Below are 22,183 nucleotides of genomic sequence, written 5' to 3' on the forward strand. Positions count from 1 at the left end.
CCTTTATGTTATACTAGTTTAATAATGCATATTAAACCCGTTTACAGATAAGTTTCTAGTTTCACCAACTTAATTGTGAAACATTGATTTTAGTAATAAATGTTATTGTTTTCAGAAAGATCCATTGAAAACCATTTACCTTTAAAGAATGATGTTTACCACAGAAAATCCTATATTTTCTATAAAACCAAATGGATGTCTATGTTGTTCTAAGTTTGAAAATCACAAGTATACTCCTCATTGGTTATCATCCCATAACCTTTGATTTCACCAAGTGAATTGTTTTCGTAATTCACTCTGCCTCCATCCTTTAGTGCTATGTACTCTCGCAGTTCCTCCTTTCTTCCTGTCATGTGATGCGAGCAACCACTGTCGATATACCATTTAGAATCAAACTGCTCGTCACGTATTACCTGCAAAAGTTAAGCAGATTTAGGAACCCAAAGTTGTTTGATCCCTCATGAGTTTTTCACGGGAAAATAAATAGTAGGATCAACCGAATAAGTTCATTTTATTAAGTTTGTTTTATTTTTCCTTGTGATTTAAAAAATAGTAATCCTATTGTCTTTTGAGTTCGCATCCTTGGTGGATGGTTTCTTTTGTTTATTTTGGATTTGCTGTTTAACCACCTTTTTCTCAACTATCTTAGGATTAGCTTCAGATCATTTGAGAGGAACTTTAGGCTCTGAAACTATCTTTCCTTTTTCTTTAACATCTTGCGATGTCTTGGCTGATTGTGAAACATTCTTGTTAGGAAAGAAGTGAGACTTGGTTTTCTGCATAGGTTTCATATGATTTGAAAGAAATGGTTTTTGAAAAACTTTTTTATTTGAGACCTATGGAGATTTATTTTGATGAAGACTCTTAGGGTTCGTATGTGGAGAGACTTTCACATTTGGATTGGATTTTTCTATACAAACGAAGTTGGGTTTCTTGAACTGCCAGAACTGCTTTCTTTCCTTAAGATTTTTGTTATATCTAGCATTTCTTTGGCATTTTTGAGCTGCGAATTGATCAGATTATTTGTGAACACTAGCCATAGGTTTTGGATTTCTGATAGGAGATGCGGTCTAAACAGACGACGTTTCACTTGGAATGTTCTTAGTTCCACTTGGACTTCCCCTTTCGTAGCTTGAATTGACTTTGTTTAGGGGGTTCTGCGACGTATCGGCTCTTTGTTTCCCACGAGGTCATTTCAGATAGACCTTTGCTTTCGCCTGGATTGTCGATTGGAGCAGACCATAAGAACTCATCACATCCATCTTTGTTATCATCTTCGACCATGGGCGTTACTTTAACTGTTTGATTTTTGTTCAGTCCTTTAGTTGTAAAAACTTGGTTAGGAATAGTTTGGACTTTAAGGAAAACAGTTGCTTTGGCTTTTAAAACTTTATATTTGTTTTCAGAAACACATGCAAACTCAACAGAATTTTCAAAAATTAGAACTTTCGCAGAAACAGGTTCATTTTAACAAACTCAGAACAGTCAACCTCATCCTCCACATAGATTTCACTCATATCAATTTCATCGTCGAATTCATAAACGTTTTCAACATTAAGTTTATTTTCTGAATTTAACTTCTACTAGAAAAACAACCTTTTATGACGCGCAATGCGTGATGTAAAACGCTCAGACGACGCGCTTACGACACGCATTTATGACACACTTTTGCACGTCGTCTATTTACGACGCGCATTTATGACATGCATTTTTTATGCACATTTATGACACGCAATGTGTATCAAGGAAGGCCTTGTCATAAAGGAAGACGACACGCATTTGTGTGTCGTAACCACGCGACGCGCGTGTTTATGACACGCAATGCATATCAAGGAAGCCCCTGTCATAAAAAGATGACACGCATTTGTGTGTCATAAACTTCAGTAACCATTTTCAATACGCATTTACGACGCGTCTTTACGATACTCATTTATGCATAATACAAATATATGTAAACAAATATATACCAAAACAATCAATTTCATCCAATAACATCATGCAAAAAAATTGTAATACATAGATATTAAGGGGATCTAATTGTACATTGTTATTAAGAGGTTTTCCCTAACTATATAACCTAATACTACATTGCTATTAAGGGACACCTTCTACAATGTAATGCTATACAAACTAAGAAGATATACACAAAGATGATAAACATCAAATTCCAACTAAGTAGAGTTGCATCTTGCCTTTCATAATTCTTTAAGACTAATGAACCCTTGCTCCGATAATTCTTGTGACCTCATCAAATAAAAGTAAAAAAAAAATTAATATGCTAATATAATTATTAGAAGAATCAAACATGGAATGTCAGTTGTAAAAGACGAAATTACCCTTTTCTCCATCCAAAGAATGTGGGACCGCACTTGAGATATGATATTTGATCCATGTGGTGTTCCGGGTTCCATTAAAATATGAAGTATTTATCAAGTTTAATATTCAACCATTAAATGTAAGCTCAAAGCCTTCTAATAAGAAGACAAAAGGGATCAATAGGATAAAAGAGATGATGGTCCACTAGTTTGATTTTTTAGATTTTGGGTCCACTAGTTTGATTTTTTACATGTGATGTAAAAAAAGCATATGAAAATTCATTTCATTCATACAGGCCAACCAAATATGATCATGGAATGTAATGAGTCATTCCATTCCTTTGTTAAAGAAAAAGTATATTGTTATTTATTGTATATAATACTTTTCTTTATGGTGTTTATGCATGGAATTATTGAGTGTGATAAATGTACTGACCTCAGCAGATATGATAAAATTAAGACCCATGCTCCTCCTTTCTTCAAGAAAAGCAGATGTGCAACCACTTGAGTCAATCTTGCCTCTAAGCCGACACTGTCAATGTAAAAAAAAGATTTGTTTTTAAAATGTTCCTTTATTAACTCCAAAATTTGATGCCAATTTCCCAAACTTTATTTAAATAAAGAAACATAAAATATAAATTATATTGAATTGACTTGCGAAGTATATAATAATAGCCAAAGCCGGCAGTGACATCTCTTGACATGTAATTGTACATTAAATTAGATGCTAATGAAACCTACATTCAACAAAGGAGACAAAAGTAATGTAATAAGCCAAAAATTAAAACCAAACATTAATATAAGATATGGGAAATCTTTTACCTGAATATAACTAGCACCAAGAAAACCACCATTTCCAAGCTGGAATTGAGTCCAATAGTCTATACCCTATATACAAATTTCAAAAACAGTTACAAATAAAATTACATAATTTAATAAAAATGGAAAACTTGTGAAGCATATTCCTTGTAGACAAATCGACTTACTTTCTGTTATATTTGAATATGAGTGTTCCTTTTTGACTTAATAAAGAATGTCAGGAAATGAGATTTTCATATATTATTTATCCAGACAACATTTAATTCAGTTTTGAACACTTAATTCAGTTTAAATCAAAGTACTTGACATTAATTACATCATCAACTCTGTCAGTGAGCCAATGATACCCATCCTTGTCTCTGAAACAAAATTCAGTTCAAATGAAGCAATAGAATAATGCCAAATAACTTTCCACTAAGTAATTATGACATTTGTGGTTTATATATTACAAGGTATGTGGGTGTTTTTAGCTAATAAAGGTTTGAAAAACACAAATTATGAAAATTTTAATGGCATCTACACATGGTATTATTAAGTATTATTATATATTATATTTGTTGGGCTAATGGTGTTGCGTCATGGGCTCGGTCCTTAGCCCAGTTTTGGTTGCCGGTTTGGGCCTGTCCAACCGTGCATGTTTTGTACTAGGGTTTAGTATTTAAGCTGCATGCATGCAATCTTTTAAGGAGACAAGCTTTTATTACTTTTCTTGATTCAGTTTTTGTAAACCCTAGCTCGCCTCTACAGTGGAAGTTCTTCATCGAGCTCTGCTGAGGCGTGACTATATTTGAATCATAAGCACAACATTGATTCCATTCTGTGTTCATCACATTATTGTGTTTGTTTTTGTTTGCTCTTTATATTTTACATGTGAAAGATCTAATCGATCTAAGTTTTATTCACAACAATTGGTATCAGAGTAGGAGACTATGTAATTCATACACATCTCTTCTGTCGAAGAAGTTATTAGGGTTTTATTCCTCATTGATTGATATTAATTGAGCCGTCATTCCATATTGACGTATCTCATTAATCGTCGATCTAACTCTAACGATATATTACAAGTCTGATCTTAAACAGGTAATCGATCAAACATCATTGCGATGTCAATGGATGATTCTCAAACCAATCCAATCAACATCTCCAACAACATTGGTTCTACCACAAGGATTCCGATCTTGTATACTCAAGATTATGAAGTTTGGACGCATCACTTTGAAGATTATGTGATTGGATTGGAGGATAATGGGTACCTAATCTGGGAAGCTATCACTGTTGGCCCATTCGCTCACTCAAGCACCTCAAAGATTGTCAAAACTCAGAAGGAGCAATCAGCTTGTGAATGATGTAAAGGACATTCCTCAAGACGAGAAGGAAAAGTTTCAATGCAACATCAAGGCCTTGAGGATGATTAGGTTTTCTTTGCAATCAGATACGTTCCGTTTGATGAGTTCTTATGCTACTGCTAAAGAGATATGGGACAAGTTAAAAGAATTGTATTCCAATGATGAAGATTTGGAACATTCAATTCAAACTCTTTTGCTTTCTGAATTTGATGATTTCAAGCAGAAGCCCGAAGAGAAATTGGTTCAGGCTTTTGATCACTTTAATCATCTCTTAAGTAAGATGATAAAGCATGGGATCGAAAGGAAGGTTATTGAACAGAAGGTTACTTTCATGAACGATCTAAGATCTGAATGGATGGCTGTTGTATCCACTGTCAAAGCACATGAACAGTTCAAATTGTATTCTCTGGCAAAACTGGTAGGAATTTTGAAATCCCATGAAAGTGCACTGTCTAAGGAAACGAGTGTGGTTTCTAATTTCAGTTCGTTAGCCCTTGTTTCTAAAGGAAAAAGCTCTGTTGATGAAGAAGAAGAATTGGATCTTGCTAATTACGATCTAACTGGTGAAGAGTATGCCCTGATGGTGTCTAATCCTAGAAAGTTCATTAAAAGAAAGTTCCCATCCAAAAAGAACCGAAACTGGCAGGGAAGTTATAGCGCTGAAAAGCTTAAGGAGGAACTGAAGGTAGGGTCGAAATCAGAAGAGTCCAAGAAAGAAGTGAAAATCGGTGGAGACTCGGGATTTGATTGTCATTACTGTGGAGGCAAGAATCACTTCGCCAAAGACTGTATGCTGAAAAAGACGGCAGAAAAGACAGACAATGATAATGAGGAAGCGAGCCTCTTGAAACGACTAGAGGAAATCAAGAAAAGAAAGTCATCTACTAACAATAAAACTATGAATGCTTTGATTGTATAGGATACTGGTGAACGTGATGAATTCGGTGGTGTGGAAGTATGGTCCACAGATTCAGAGGATGAAGAAGTCGGAAAACCCACTCATGGAAAGGCGATGCTGGTGAAAGAAGAACCTGTTGCAGGAAGGTGTTTAATGGTGACCGAAGGTGTGTCTCCAATGAGATAATATGCAACCGATGGTGGGATAGAAGGCGAGAAGGAGCGAGAGGACAGGTGTTTTGCTGCTAAACCTGTTAGTGCACAGATCAACGAATGTGATGAGTTGATCAAGAAGGTACAAAATATTCTTGCTTCTCTAAATATACATGTTACTAACTATGAAAATGAATTAAATAACTTAAAATCTAAATTTTCAAGCATAAGTAGCAGTCTTACCCAAATCCGTGTCACAAGTTCTAACCTAACTGATCAAATTAGCAGGATATCGTCAAAGAGTGAGGAAAAGAGGATGTGGATTGAGCAGAAGGAGAAAGAGTTGATTAGGTCTAAGGATGATTCGATTTATTTGCAAAGAGACAATCTTAAACTTTTAAAGCAACGAAATGTGTTCTGTTTGATTGCTAAAATACTTTATTTTAATATCACTCAGTTGCATCTTGATTGTGAAATAGGAAAGAAGATACATCGCATGATTTTACCCTTTCTTGAGTTAAAGGAGGATGAAATCAATGTTGAAGCCTAAAACTGTGAAAGCGTTGTATCTTCTGACGAGGTCTCTCCTGCATATAAAATTGGTCTTGACAAAATTGAATCCTACATAAAGTCCAAAGACCACAAGGACATGCTCAAAAATCTGTTAGATGAGAATGATAAATTGAAGTTAAGAACCGAAACTGTACAGAAATTTGACTCATTGAATGCCAAATTAAGTTCAGAAAATAAAATTGATGTTGAAAATGCATCTAAACTTAATGAGGATGATGATCTGAGTGAAATCTCTGTAGAGGATATGGTGGACTGTTCAGAATTTGTCAAAAGCGAACCTGAAACTCGCAAAAATCTGATTTCTGAAAATTCTATTGAGTTCGCTCGCTCATCAACAGACAAGACCAAAATTCTCAAAGAAAAAGTTGTTGTGTATCAAAAGGTTTAAACCACTCCAAATCAAGTCTACACGGTTCCAGGTGTCACTCCACAACAAACCGCAGAATTGACAGTTATGGTGGAAGAAGACAATGCAGCCGGATGTGACGAGTTCTTCTGGTCAGCACCAATAGACAACGTTGATGAAACGAAAGGCCTATCTCAGAAGAACTCATGGAGAGTGAAAGGTAGATATGTACCAGAACCTCTAAATGAGCCTGCAAGATATGAGGTACCAAGCACAAGTGGCACCAAAACATCACTGGGCGAATCGGTGCAAACTACCAGTGAAACTTCTTCAACAATGAGCGAGAATTGGGCTCGTGCTTTACAGAAAAAGGCTAACATCCAAAAAAATCCAAAACAGGTGGCTAATCGAAAACACCAACGAAATCTGAGATACAAGAAGAATCTCGCAGAAACAAAACAGGTTTGGAGGTCACAAAATCCTCACTATGTCAGGAACGAAAGGAAGCATAAGTCTCAAGAAGAATCAAAGAACCGAAAGGGTAGTTTCGGTCCCTCGACTGAAAGGAACCAAAAGGGTCACTTCGGTCCCATGACCGAAAGGAACCGAAAGGAGAGTTTTGGTCCTCAACCCAATACGAACCGAAAGAGCGGTTTCGGTCCTCAATCCAATACCAACCAAAAAACGGCTTCGGTCCTCAGCCCAATATCAACCGAAAGAGCGGTTTTGGTCCGCAACCATACAAGTTCAATCAAACGAACAGAAGACCCAACGTCACTTCTAAACCCAACTTTTCTAATTCTAATTCTGACTCCTCAAAAGATTTAAATGGAAAATGAAAGCTCTATCCAGAAGATGACAGAAGTCCAAAACAGACACGAAAGAATGCTGACGCAAAAATCTCAAAACCTACATCCAATGAACCTAAACCAACCAAAATTAAAGTTTTCACTATAAAAAGAAAAGATGAAACAACTTTAGTTAAACGTACTTATTTGGTTGATATCTCTCTTACTATTCCCTGTCCTGTAAAAGGCTCACAAGGACCCAAGAAACTTTGGGTTCCAAAATCAGCTTAATATTTGCAGGTAATTAGTGACGAGCAGTTTCACGAAGAATGGTATATTGACAGTGGCTGCTCACATCACATGACAGGAAGGAAGGAAGAACTGAGTGAGTTTTGGTTTCTCAAGGATGGTGGTATTGTGAACTACGTAAACAACTCATTTGGTACTATCAAAGGCTATGGAATGATCACTAATGGCGATTTCTCTATAAGAAAGGTGGCTTTTGTTGAATGGCTCCAACACAACCTTATCAGCATATCACAGCTGGTAGTTGGCACTGGATTGAAGGTATCTTTTGATGATGAAGGCTCAGAGATTGTCGAGAAGAAGTCAAATAACATTCTGCTGAAATCGAAGCGAAAAGGGGAAATGTACCCTTTAAACCTCAACCCAATTCGAGGTAAGCCGGCAGTCTGTTTACTCATGAAGGCCCACTCTGATGAAAGTTGGTTATGGCATCGAAGACTCTCTCATCTTAATTTCAAGGACATCAACAAGCTGGTTTTAGGAGATCATGTTTGAGGTCTTCCAGTTCTTAAATTCGATAAAGATCACCTATGCGCAGCCTGTGAAATGGGAAAGCAGAGTAGACAAAGTCATCCCTCTATTATCAATACAAAGGTGATAGAACCATTGGAGCTATTGCACATCGATCTGTGTGGTCCTTCTTCCATTGAAAGCATTGGTGGTAACAAGTATATTCTGGTCATAGTGGACGATTTCTCTCGATTCACTTGGGTGTTTTTCTTGAAGCAAAAATATGAGGCTACTCCAAAGCTCAAGCTCTTCATAAAACAGATAGAAATTCAACTGAGGAAAGTTGTTCGTAACGTAAGAAGGGACAACGGCTTGGAATTCAACAACAAAGATTTCGAAGAGTTTCTTGCTGAGAAAAGAACAACACATAATTTCTCAGCCCCTATACTCCACAGCAGAATGGTATTGTTGAAAGGCGAAACCGGTCTTTGTGTGAAGCGGCTCGAACGATGTTATGATTCGCATCATTACCTTTATATTTCTGGGCTGATGCAATCGCTGCTGCTTGTTACACTCAGAACATATCATATCTGAACAAGTGATTTTCTATCACTCCCTACGAATCTTGAACAATCGCAAACCAAATGTGAAATTCTTCCATGTGTTTGGTTCAAGATGCTTCATCCTCAACTCTAAAGAGAATCAAAATAAGTTTGATGCTAGGGTAGATGAAGGAATATTCTTAGGTTACTCCCTGAATTCTAAGGCATATAGAGTTCTAAACAAGCGCTCTAAGAAGATTGAAGAAACATACTATGTCACTTTTGACGATAGTTATGTTAAAAAGATGAACACAACCGAAGGTGCCGCACATGAAATCTTTCCAAAGACTTGTCAAGTTACAACCTCTATTTCAAATCTTTTCGAGCAATATATGCTTCTTTTTGACGAGCCTCAGACAGCAATTGATTCTGAATCAACGGCGAACGACAACAAGGTTGATTGTCTAAGGCAAATCATCAATGATGCTGCTCAAAAGATGGATGATAATCCACCTAAAACAACCGAGAGGCCAGACAGAAGCGAACCTTCGAATGACCGTCCTAATGTCCAGGGGAGGGTCCGTTACTACAACACGATCAAGGTTCATCATTCCAGGGGAGAATCTATCGTCACAATCATCAAGCTTCTCTGAGAATCCAGTAGAAGGAGAAGATACTAACCCAAATTCTGAACCAGCGTCATCCTTCGAGGGGGAGAACACCAATCTCAATGATGACGACATGCTATCTGAAATGGAAGAGGAAATCAATGCGGAATTGGATCCCTCTTGTGATCCAAATTACCCGCCACTTATTAAATGGACAAAAGATCATCCTCAAAGTCAAATTATTGAGGAATCTTCTTAAAAAGTGTTAACTCGATCTCAGATCAACGCGAAACAAGTTGCACTCTTATCTCAAGTGGAATTTTGTATGTTCAACTCCTTTGTTTCCAAAGTTGAAACGAAGACTGTTAATTCAACACTTGATCGCTCTAACTGGGTGCAAGTCATGCAAGATGAGTTGAATGAATTTGAAAGAAATAAAGTATGGCATCTTGTTCCAACTCCAAAGGATGCTTCAGTTGTAGGTCTCAAATGGGTATTCAAAAACAAGATGGATAAGGAAGGGTACGTGATTCGTAACAAAGTTCGGTTGGTTGTGAAAGGCTATTGTCAGGAAGAAGGTATCGACTATGAAGAAACCTTCGCTCCTGTTTCAAGATTAGAGTTCGTTCGAATCTTTCTTGCCTATGCTGCACACAAAAACTTTGAAGTCTATCAGATGGACGTCAAGTGTGCCTTTCTCAATGGAGAACTTGAAGAAACTGTGTACATTGAGCAACCGCCAGGCTTTGTGAACGAGAAATATCCAAATCACTGCCACATACTTGATAAAGCGGTATATGGCCTGAAACAGGCTCCCAGAGCATGGTATGAAACTCTAACTCGGTTCTTTAAAATGTCTAAATTCAAACAAGGTTCGGTTGACCCAACCTTCTTTCGAAAGAGAGAGGGTAACCACCTTATGATAGTCCAAATTTATGTTGATGACATTATCTTTGGCTCCACGAATCCCATCTTAACAGTTGAATTCAGAAAGTTGATGGAAACTAAATTTAAGATGAGCTCAATGGGTCCAATTAACTTTTTCCTTGGTTTAAACATTAGACAAGGATCCGAAGGCATTTTTATTAATCAGGAGGCATACACCAAGACATTATTGGCCAAATTTGGTATGACGGGGGACTCCAAAGTTAAGGTTCCAATGGCTTTTGGGACAAAGCTTTCGCCCTCATTGGAGAAGTCGGCCGCTGACATGACACTCTACTGTCAAATGATTGGGTCTCTAATGTATCTCACAACCAGTAGACCTGACATCATGTTTTCAGTCTGTTAATGTGCCAGATTCCAAGCTAACCCACGAGAACCTCATTTGCAAGCCGTGAAAAACATCTTTCGCTATCTGAAGCGAACATCCTCTCTCGATTTGTGGTATCCAGCCAACTCATGATTTTTTGTTCAAGCATTCTCAGACGCTGACCTAGGTGGCTGTGGATTAGATCATAAAAGCACTACTAGAGGATGCCAATTTCTAGACGGTAAATTGGTAACCTGGCAATCGAAGAAACAACTTCTGTTTCTCTCTCTACTGCAGAAGTTGAATACATCGTTGCAACGTCATGCACATCTCAAGTTGTATGGATACAAAGTCAGCTAAGAGATTACGGGCTGAACATGAAGAAAATCCCACTATATTGCGACTCTGAAAGTGCTATTAGGATTTGTCATAACCCAGTGCAACACTCAATGACCAAGCATATAGCACTAAGGTATCACTTTATCAAGGATCACGTGGAAGATGGCAACGTGGAAATTCACTTTGTAAGGACAACTGATCAATTGGCAGATATATTCACTAAGGTTTTACCTGAAGCTAGCTTCAACAAGATTTTGCAAGGCCTAGGATTGATGGAAGCAGAATCAGTACCAAAATCATCTTCGCTTCTATAAAGGTAAGAAGCGAAATAGAGCGAACCGAAATGAACTGAACGTTCGGTTTATTTCGGGTTCGGTCTATTTCGGGTGAAGCTCAACCAAGAACCGAAATGAACCGAGTGTTCGGTCTATTTCGGGTTCGGTCTTTCTGAACTTGTCCGCTTCTTTTTCTTCTCAAGGCATTTTGATTGTATTACCATGTACATTTTTTTCACACTTCTTTTTATATTCATAAAATTCACAAATATTTTTCCTTTTTGTTCAATTAAATATTTTTCACAAAATACTAAAATATTTTTTCATTTTACATTTTTTTAAGTGTTATTCTCAATGATGAAAGATCCAGAAGGTATGATTTTTTTACACACAGTCTATACGTCCCTAGAAGCATGTTGTTGTATGTTGACTAAAGCCTCGAAAGATTTTGAGTGAAGCCTTAATAACATGATATATACAAATCATGTTTTCCCAAGCTAGGCTGCAATATTCACTCTAATCATGAGCTACCTTACTCTACTCACATTGAGCTTAGAGTTTTCTACTTAGTCCTTCTTTCATAGCAGAGGTACATCTGTTTCTTATACTACCTCCATCATTTTTCTCCATTATACTTCGTTTCACCAATATAACCCTTGAGACTCTCAACATTTACCACTGAGGTTTATGGTTATACAAAATCAGTGTTAATGATCTTAGTTTCGTGCCATTATGTACTAATTGAAACCCATCATTCAACACCATTACTGAATTGACGGTCAATGATCACTATCTTTCAAATTTTAAAAGAAATCTCTTTTTATTATGAGTGATTCTTCTGAAAATTTCTATACCAAGAATTTTTTCTTCCCCAAGGATCCAGTTAATTTTTTTTTAGATTTCTCTCCTATCCAACAGTCAATACATATCTTTCCTACCTACTTGTTCAACATATCACATTGATCTCACAAGTACTTCGTTCAATTTCGGTCTTATATTAAGTATCGAAATCATGAATTGCAGCGAAAGCCACCCGTTATAAGCTTTAATTTAAAAGATGCCTTTCAATACTTCTTAACAAGTACTTGATCGTTATTTAATGGGAAACCAAACAAGCTCTTTAAAGTCTCTCTTGACTTTGAAGGAAGAGATTCGTGCCCAGAATCAACTGCTTTATGTCTTTTTTAGACATCACAAGTTATCCCAAAATGTTTGCTTTATTTCTTTATCTTTTACACTCCTTGCACGAAAATTTTTAATTTTCCACAATCTGGTTCTATTAATGGTGATTTACTTGTTCCAGCTTCGTTTCATAAGTATTTCAATGCTCGATAAAGTTAATAACCAATGACGGTTCATGTGGAATATGGGGTGTCGATTGGGATAATGTTAAGGGTGACTCAGCAGCTATCCAATCGTCTTTACAATTTGAAAAAGCGATTCTTATGGAATGGCGTGCAAAAAAGGAAACGTCCTTTCTCTTTCCTGCGTCATCATCGGGTATGACAATTGTACATCCGTCAAGTTAGGCGCACTTTTTGAAATAATCCAAGATATCAGTCAGATTTTTCTTTCTCCTCCAGTATGTATAAAAGGTTTTGGCACGCTGATCTTTATCCTTTTATCACTCACAAAAATCTCTCAAAGAACAAAGGCGATTTATCTCACTATTCACCATCCTCTCCAAGCTTCTATAATGGCAGATTATTCTTCAGTTCATGATACCACTATTCACCAACCGCTTCTCATCATCAAACCTCAACAAAACTTGATTATCAATCTTACTCCCTTCATCTATGAACCCTACATGCTCTATGTCGTCGAGTGCCTCAAATACTCGTCTCTCGTCGACGCTCTGACCAAAGTTGAAGTCGTTCCCATGTCCTAACTCCCACTTATCTACTCCACTACCTATTACGACAAAACTGCTGAAAGGATTCACTTTGAAGTCCACAACGAGAAGACTTCTATCTCCAAGCACCGCTTCTCTTCCCTAATTGGTCTCTCTCAAGAACAAAACTTGGTTAACCCTGATTCGATCCCTACTGGTCAGCTCTTCTCAATGTTCTATCAAATGGGGTATACTGAAACCCTAACCACCATAACCAAGTTCAAGAAGTCTTTCCTTCCTCCTCAATGGAATGGCATTTTCACTCTGCTGTTCAAAGGACTCTCTGAGTGAAGCGTCGGCTCAGATGGAGCAAGCAAGTCATTTATGACTGTGCTTTATGGTTTGTACCATGGGATAGATTTGGATTATGGAACCATTATCTGGCAACAACTGGTTCAAAGCTTGGTCTCTTCGTTAAGACACTCAGAGATCTCCCGTGGGAGATATTGGTCTATTATCACTAAGTGGGCAATGGATCGTCTTCACGTTCCAATCATGGTGGACTCTCTTCTCTCCTCCATTGCCACTTTTCACACAACCAAGACTATTGTTACAGATCCCACTAAGTTCTCCTTCATTGGATCTATTCCTGAAACAATGCTTGCATGTGTGTCTGCAGCAAGTAATGTCTTGCAACAATACAGGAAGATTCCTTCCTCGGGTCCACGGGAGCTTACACCAGCCATGGTTCGCTCTATTGACGACGATGACAAACCAGCGAAGAGGGGAAAGAAAGCTGACACTCAGAAGGATATGCAGGTTACTAAACCAACCAAGGGGCAAACCCCTAAGAAGCGAAAGTCAAATAAAGTTGCATCATCACAAACTCAACCGAAGAAGCAGAGAAAGCCCGCTAGGAGACTCATACTCCAATCTTCCAGTGATTCAAACTCAGAGTATGTTCCTCCCAAAAATAAATCTGCACCTCCTTCAGAATCTGAGAGCGAAAGCTCTGATGATGAGGCTTTGGATCGTGGTGATACCCCGTCTCACTCCCCTACCCCAGAAATTCTAGTTCGCTCCCAACCTCCTTCTCCTCCACCTATTACTATCCCCGTATCCATCCCTCTAATATTTCCTATCCCCACCTTTTAACCATCCACCACTATTCTCATCCCTACTCCAATATTCACAGACACTACCACCACTACTACTACTACTACAGGGGCTCATTCTACAACTCCCACCCCACCCATTACAACCGAACCACAGGTAACAACCGAACCTCCTACCACTACCAAACCATTATCTCCTACACCTTCTACTGACACCATCCTAGTTCTAGTCGGTGAGAACTTGGAATTTGATTCCACCTATTTTAGTCCTTACCATGTACAGAGTGATGAATATGATGATGATCCTATTACCAAGTGTCATCTCAAAGCAGTCAACGACAAACTCGATCAACTGCTTTCCTTCTCTTCCTCTGGGGCTTACTCAGATGCTGCTCTCAAGGCATTGTTCTCCTCTGTTGTCGAAGAAACATAATGCCTCCCTTACTGCTGCAGCTAAGGCTATAGACGCCTCTACTTCCCAATGCCAGAAAGTCTCCCTCGCTGTTGAGGCTTCCACCAAGGAGTGCAAAAAGGTGACCGAAAAAGTCGATAAACTAATTTCTGAGGCTCACTTAGTTTTAGACTCTTTGCAGGCGGCTGCTCAGAAGAATTCTCAAACTGTTAATGCTTCGGTGGATAATATTCAACGTTCTCTTCAAACTGAACGGTCCAACCTTGAAGCTGCATGCCAAGAAATCGAAGCTGCCAACGAAACTATACATGCTAATGTTAATGATCGCTTGACCCAACTGGAGGCAGAGTTGGCTGTAGAGAATCGTATCATGGATGAGCTTGACAACCGAACCTCTCAGCTGAAGATGCAGAATCTCAAGCTTCGTGCTGCCACTGCTGAGCTCCATGATGTCAAATCTGATAGAGAAGTTATACGAAGTTCTGCTAGTGATGTCCACTCTATTTTACTTCATCTCCTTGAAGCTCATGATCCCATCATCACCATTACTATCCGACGGCACTTGGCTGACAAACTCAGGCCAGCCTTGGACATCCTTAGTCGTATTGAGGGTGTTCCGGTGATTGGTGTCCAGCCGAAACAAGGGGGAGAGAAGGCAAAAACTCAACCTCCTCCTGCACTGAAACCATCTACTGAACCGAAGGATAATGAAGCTTCGGTCAGTAATAGAGACAAGAAGAAAAAGAAAATTGGGGGGATGACACTGATAATGAAGATGATGTCTATGTTGAAAATCGCGAAAAGCCTTTTAGAAGACAAAATCTTTTGATAAAGAGCTAGCAGAAAAGTTCAAGAAACAACAGGCTGAGCTTGAGCAAAAGCAAAAGGAACAGGAGCTCCTAGAAAAGAAGAAGTCTATTTTTCCTGAATGGACTCTTGATTCGCTTCAACGGTGTGCCATTGTTGAGCCAAGCACACTTTGTCTTGAGCCTGTGATGTCGTTTGGGCTTGATAACTCCAAGGATGCACAGTTTGACATGTCGATCACGCAAAAGTCATTCAGCTTTCATTGCTTCAATTCGACTATTGTCATCCCGTCTCCAGACCCGAAGGTGGATAGGGATATGTTGGAGTTCTACCTAGAGTTTGCTCAACCCCAATACTTGACCTGGAGTTCGAACAAAATTACGACTATCAAGGTTCTAAAGCCCGACTCAGCTGGGAAGTTTATTAATGTGAAATTCAAGGTGACTCGAGGCTCTGAAGGCTCGGCTCATAACTTCACCCTTGCTGATCTACCGAACCTCAATCCCCACGACTGGATACTCCTTAACAATATCTTACTGTCAAATCCACAGGAGTACCAGCCGATCATTGACCATGTCAAGCGAATGCTTGTGTGCTACATTCACGAGGTAGCAAAGATGGACCAGGAAATTGCCTCTACCATTCACAAGCGAACCACGATCAAAACTATGGGCAGAGCAGGAAATGTTAATACAATGGTTAAGGGCTAGATTGATTCAAAGTACCACACTGTCATGTGCATCAGAAGCGAAGGATAGAAATGTCTGTTCACTCTTATTGACAAACACCTCTTCTCAACTACTTGCTTGGAGCAAATATTAGAGATTATTCAGAGGTATGATCAGAACACTACAGCCGACAAGAAGATGTTTACTGATATGCTGAGATGGTACATTCAATTTCGGCAGACTCTTCTTGCTATTATCCCTCGGCTGTTCAAAATGGTCAAGACTGTGAAGCCATCTCAAAGAAAGTGATCTCTCGCCTCATTTGACGCAAAGGGAGAGATTGTTGGGCTAATAGTGTTGCCTCATGGGCTTAGTCCTTAGTCCAGTTTTGGTTGTCGGTTTGGGCCTGTCCAACCATGCATGTTTTGTACAAGGGTTTAGTATTTAAGCTGCATGCATGCGGTCTTTTAAGGAGACAGGCTTTTATTATTTTTCTTGATTTAGTTTTTGTAAACCCTAGCTCGCCTCTATAGTGGAAGTTCTTCATCGAGCTCTGCTGAGGCGTGACTATATTTGAATCATAAGCACAACGTTGATTCCATTCTGTGTTCATCACATTATTGTGTTTGTTTTTGTTTGATCTTTATATTTTACCTGTGAAAGATCTAATCAATCTAAGTTTTATTCACAACAATATTATTACCTGCTACAGCCATCACCACTAAAATAATAGCCAGGTAATGCACTGAAATAAGTTGTTTCATATCTTTCATGATCCCCATACAGTGTCCTAAATGCCCCTGGCCATGACTTTCTAACACATAGATACCTACTGCATTCACCTACAATCTCCTTGCTCTTTTCATCCACTATTACAACCTGCATTTTTTATTTTATGGTGTGATGATTTTAGAAGATTCAATTATTTGAAGGAAAACCAAATGATTTTGTTTTATAATAATAATAAAAAAAGATACCTGAACCCCGAAAAATGGAAAAGTAGCAGAACCAGGTCTTTGAGGCCATGCACCGAGCAAGGGCGTAATCTGGAAAAAGAAAAATGATCAAATTCAATTGTTAATTACTTAATTATCAAATTATCATTAATGCAAATAAGTGTAAATAATAAATACCATGAAACCTCCTGTTTCTGTTTGCCACCAAGTATCTGATATTGATATTGGACACCTTGAGTCTCCAACTACATTGAAAAACCACATGTCATATCAACAAAAAAAACAAAAAAAATCCATAAATAAAAAATTTCAATTAACCCCTAAAAATAAAAACATTAAAAAATTAGTCCCAAAAAGAACCTCCATGCACTTGGATTAATCGGCTCGCCTACACTTCCAAGAACTCGTAAAGACTTACGTGAATAACGAGTCACATGCTGCATTTTAATTTTAAACAACAAAAAATAATTATATCTTAATCTATATAAGCTAAATAACAATGTTTATGATGAGGTTTTATATAATAAATAAGAATAATATAATAAAAAACTTGCCTCGTCACCAGTGTAGGAGCAGTTTAAAATATTGTCACCTTGTATTTGTCAACAATATCCCAACATCGCCCAAAATCTGGATAATTGGGAACCTGAAAGCAGTCAAATGTCATGTATTATATATAAAATCATAAAATGTTATATCATAAAAATAAAAATAAAAACTAAATTAGTTTACCCCTTCATAAAGCACAACTGTTGCTCCATTAAGCAGAGGTCCATAAGCAACATAGTTGTGTCCAATAATCCAACCACAGTCAGCTGTACACCTACGATACAAATATACAATAAAAATGTATTAATAAGTTAAAAAGATTCACTCACTCATATCATATATTCATATACAGCTTAGCTTATTGGATTAAGTCAAAAGATTAACCAGTATACAGTAGACTCCATTTTGAGATGACTCTGAGAGTGCATAATCAACAATTTACCTTTTAGTCAAAATTGATCATTCCATGAGACATGAATGGCTCACTTGTAAGCTGAGAAGAAAAACAAAATGAATTATCGATAACATTCATTCAGCCAAAAAATGCTTGATGTGTATTATATGTAAATAATAAACTAATAATTACTAATCTACCCTTTTACCAGAGCATTGGTCTTCATGGTAAGATTCTCAGACAAGTCACATTTCACTCTGGCATTTACTCTTCTATCAGTCGAAACTCTTCCAATAAGCATTAACTACAACACAACATGATACAGGTAATGATAAGAAACAAAGAACAAGGACCCAGAAAAGAAAAAACAGAAATGAACATAAATAGTATATGAATTGATTGCCTTTAGCTGGAGAAGGGCGATCTAGATCATGACCAAATGCCTTAGCATAAGTGTCATCAGATTCCTCATAAACTGCCCTTCTGTAAGAAACAACCCTAGCTTTGTTCTTTATAAGATCGATACCAACATGCTCAAAACATATTAGATAAACATAAAATAAAACTTGCAATCAAACACAGTAACAAACATCAAAAACTCAAAATAGGTTACACCAAATGGAAAAAAATCAAAAGTCAAAAGTGTTGACTCATCGAATTCAGATTCCAGAGTTTGAGATTGAAGAAATGCGGAAAGATAACTGATAGGGACATAACCTTCAATGAATCCATGTTTTTCTTCCTTAATTCCACAGTTGAATTCCGTTCTTCTCACACACCCATCAGAGAAATCACCAGATTCCATCATTCAATGATTTAGGCACAAAACCAGTCAAGCAACTACAGAAATGTATTTGTACTTCTTTTATTTCCAGAAACCATGATTTCGTAACCAAGAATCAGGATTCAAGAATCAAAAAAAAATGAAATCTGATTTTTGATGTTCTGGAAATTAAATTGAATAAAAATTGTGATGGAAGGGAAGCCAAATATAGGTCAAATTACAGAGTATAAACTTAATTTTAAAGGCTCGCTCATAATGCGATCGAATACAGAGAGAAACGTACGCCAATTAATTGACTTTTCAAATTCCCAATCACGTACCCAATCGATTGCAAACACGTTTTGGAATCAAGGAAGTCGTGATACAAATAGCATCAGGTACGATTGAATTGCAATTTTGGAACGCCAATTTCAGATTTAGAAACGCGATCCCGAGCGTTCCCTGTACACGTTTGTATCGCGTTTCGGTACGGACGAATTGGTACGCAGATCGCACCTCACCCACCGATTTATGTGACTATGAATTGGCACTAGCGTTCTCAATAGCATTGATTGAGTATACAGCTCCAGGATCATAATCAGCTACATCAACAGCATAATACCCTTTAACATCTGTCTTCCTGAAATTTTGCTTACTTCTACACATACAAGACAAACCAAGTGCATTCCTTCTACTCACCTCATCCATTGCCTCTTCCACAGCTTTGACAAAAATTTTAGGTGGTTTTTGTTTTTTTACCTCGCAAAATGTTTGTTTTTTTTTTCATCTGCGGCTCCTTAAATAAACCTAAATCTAAATAAACTTATTTTTTTAAACTTCAAATTGATTTTTTAATATTTTTATGACTTTATTATAAATAATTAATGAATCTATATCAACTTTTATATATTATTGTATAAGAATAAAAATAAAAATGGTATGAATATATATATATATATATATATATATATATATATATATATATATATATATATATATATATATATAGAACAACTTTGGTTGCAAAGTTATAACTAAACATTATAATTAGTGATCAAAAAATTTGATACATAAATGGATGGAAGTAAACTTCGATTTTTTCAATTAAATTCATTAAAAACGTACCATAAATATTTTCTCGAGAAATTGACGATATTGTATTAAGTAATGTTTTACAAAAGTTGGCAAAAAAATATATAAATATATTATGATTTTTTTTTCATATTTATATAAAAAACTACAACTACTATTATTGTAATAAATCTTTATTTATAAATTTGTTAAAAATATCATGTTTGTATCGTCGAACGTTTTTTTTTAAAGCTTTGTATTTTTTTTTCAAATTGTTTATCATTAATAATGTTGGAAAAAATATAAATTTAAAAAAACTTAAAAAATAAAGATATATATGTTTTTTTAGGTTAGAAGATGTTAGAAGACTCTGGTCCACATCTGCGCCAAGAAGAGGGCGCGCAGATATTTTTAGGTCTGCAGTCTTCAAAAAAACAAATAGTCTGCGAAAGCTAATGTCTGCGCGTGGTCTGCATGGCGCAGACAGAAGAGGTCACGCAGATCTGTAGACAAAAACAAACACTACCTTAGAGTAAGTCTGCCGAGACTTTTCAGCAAAATTTGATTCAAGCATAAGTTCTAAAGGATCAAACCATCCATAACTACTATCTCCAAAGAAGGAAACCAAGAGAAGACCCTCCCTTTTTGATCTTCGCACAGAAGTGGTTGCAAACTCTTCGTTGAATACATGACCAGGCCACCAAGGGTGAGACTTCACTTTTCCCCAAACCATATCCCCCACTTCATATCCATGACCAGGCGATCCCAATGTTGATCCCTCCATTGATGACCTAACCTCGATGGCCACACTCCCATTTGCAGCAAAATCATCAAACATCGAGAGCATTAAATCATATGCAGGCGATACTGATTCTTTTGACTTCGTCTCTTTTCTCCGTTGTCCCTTCTTCTGCTAGTGGAAATTACCAGCTAATGGAATTTGGCAACTCGATAACATAACGGAAGCCATCTGGAACAGTGGGGTGGTTAGAAAAATTATATCGAGATGGAATCAGACAAACAACAAAAGAAGGGAATAAGAACAACAATAACCAAGTACACCAAAGCGTGGGCGCCAACACGCTCGGAAATGTGGAGTTTTCTAATTTTTTGGGTTTCTAATCGGAGGTTAATAGATGTTTTCAGACTAAAATCAAAGATTAGAGAGCCGAAGAAGAGAGAATCACAGAAGCGTGAAGTGTGGATTGAGTTTTTAAGGTTCAATGGATGTGGCGGTGGCGGTGGCTTAGGGTTTATAGAGAGAAGGAAGGAGTGAATGAAGGGAGATACTGAGGAGAGAGAGTTGAAGCAGCGTTCTTCAAAATTTTAGAATATCAGATGATTTCGTTTTCCCCCTTTAAAAACGCGCATTTAAGCAAATATATATATATATATATATATATATATATATATATATATATATATATATATATATATATATATATCTACCCTAATAAATAAGAATGATTTTGCCACTTGTCATTCTCCCATTCAATTGGCCACATGTCATTTTGTCATAATTTTGAGATATATTTTTTTTCCACTTGTCATTTACTTCATTTTTCATTTCCAATATGTCATTAATTTAGTTTCCATAAATTAAACCTACAATAATGACTATTCATTTCAAATTTCAAATTTCAAATTCTAAATTTTAATTTCAATTTCAAATAAATTTACAGTTTAAACCTTTGTGTTTAACATTTTGTTATAATTTATCCATTTAGTACACAAATTTGATAACTAAACACATAATTTTAATTTATTTATTTTTTGCATGTTTTTTTTTCTCATAATTTTCAGTTATTTTGAATTTCAAATTCAAATAAAGTTTTCATTTAATCGTTTATATTAATATTTTGTTTTAATTACCCGTATAATATACGGGTCTCACAACTAGTATATATATATATATATATATATATATATATATATATATATATATATATATATATATATATATATATAAAGTGACATTTGAAGAGGACACACGTTTAAGATAAGCGCCCTCCGTGTTTGTATTTTTTTCCTTTTCTGACACTAATTTCAGGGCACGCACAAATGCGTGTCCTCTATCCTTCAAATTTTAGAAGAGATGACATTATTTTTAGGGCGCACGCTTGTTCGTATCGTAAATCACTGCGTGTCATTGTTTGCGTGTCGTAAAAGACTGTTTTTCTAGTATTAATTAGTGTTTAATGAGTCAAAGTTTTGCACAGTTTCGGATTTAATTTGCCCTTTGTCATTTTCATCCAAAAGTTGTTTGAGCATGTTTTTGTGATCTTTGGACTTAATGAATGATTTCATTTTGTCCAGTCCTACTCTATATGCATCTGAGGTTTCGTCTGATGAGACAATGGATTCACACATGTAGCAGTCAGCATCGATTTCGTCCTCTTTCAATTCAAGAAAGGGCAAAATCATCTTGTGAATTTTCTTTCCAACCTCATAATTAAGATGCAACTGGCTGATATTGAAACAAAGTGGTTTGGCAATCAAACAAAAAATATTACGCTGTTTTAAAAGTCTCAAATTATCTCTCTATAAATAAATAGACTCATCCCTAGATTTAGACAAATCAGACTCCAACTTTTCAATCCATATGCGT

At 36.8% G+C, this 22,183-nt stretch overlaps 1 pseudogene; it reads right to left on the minus strand.

The window, feature by feature from the left end:
- Positions 1 to 1,964: 1,964 nt before the first annotated feature.
- On the minus strand, positions 1,965 to 19,272 carry LOC111904673 (mitochondrial import receptor subunit TOM40-1-like; annotated as a pseudogene).
- Between the last annotated feature and the right edge of the window lie 2,911 nt (positions 19,273 to 22,183).

This window comes from Lactuca sativa, chromosome 4 (genome assembly GCF_002870075.4).
Source record: "Lactuca sativa cultivar Salinas chromosome 4, Lsat_Salinas_v11, whole genome shotgun sequence".
Taxonomy (NCBI): domain Eukaryota; kingdom Viridiplantae; phylum Streptophyta; class Magnoliopsida; order Asterales; family Asteraceae; genus Lactuca; species Lactuca sativa.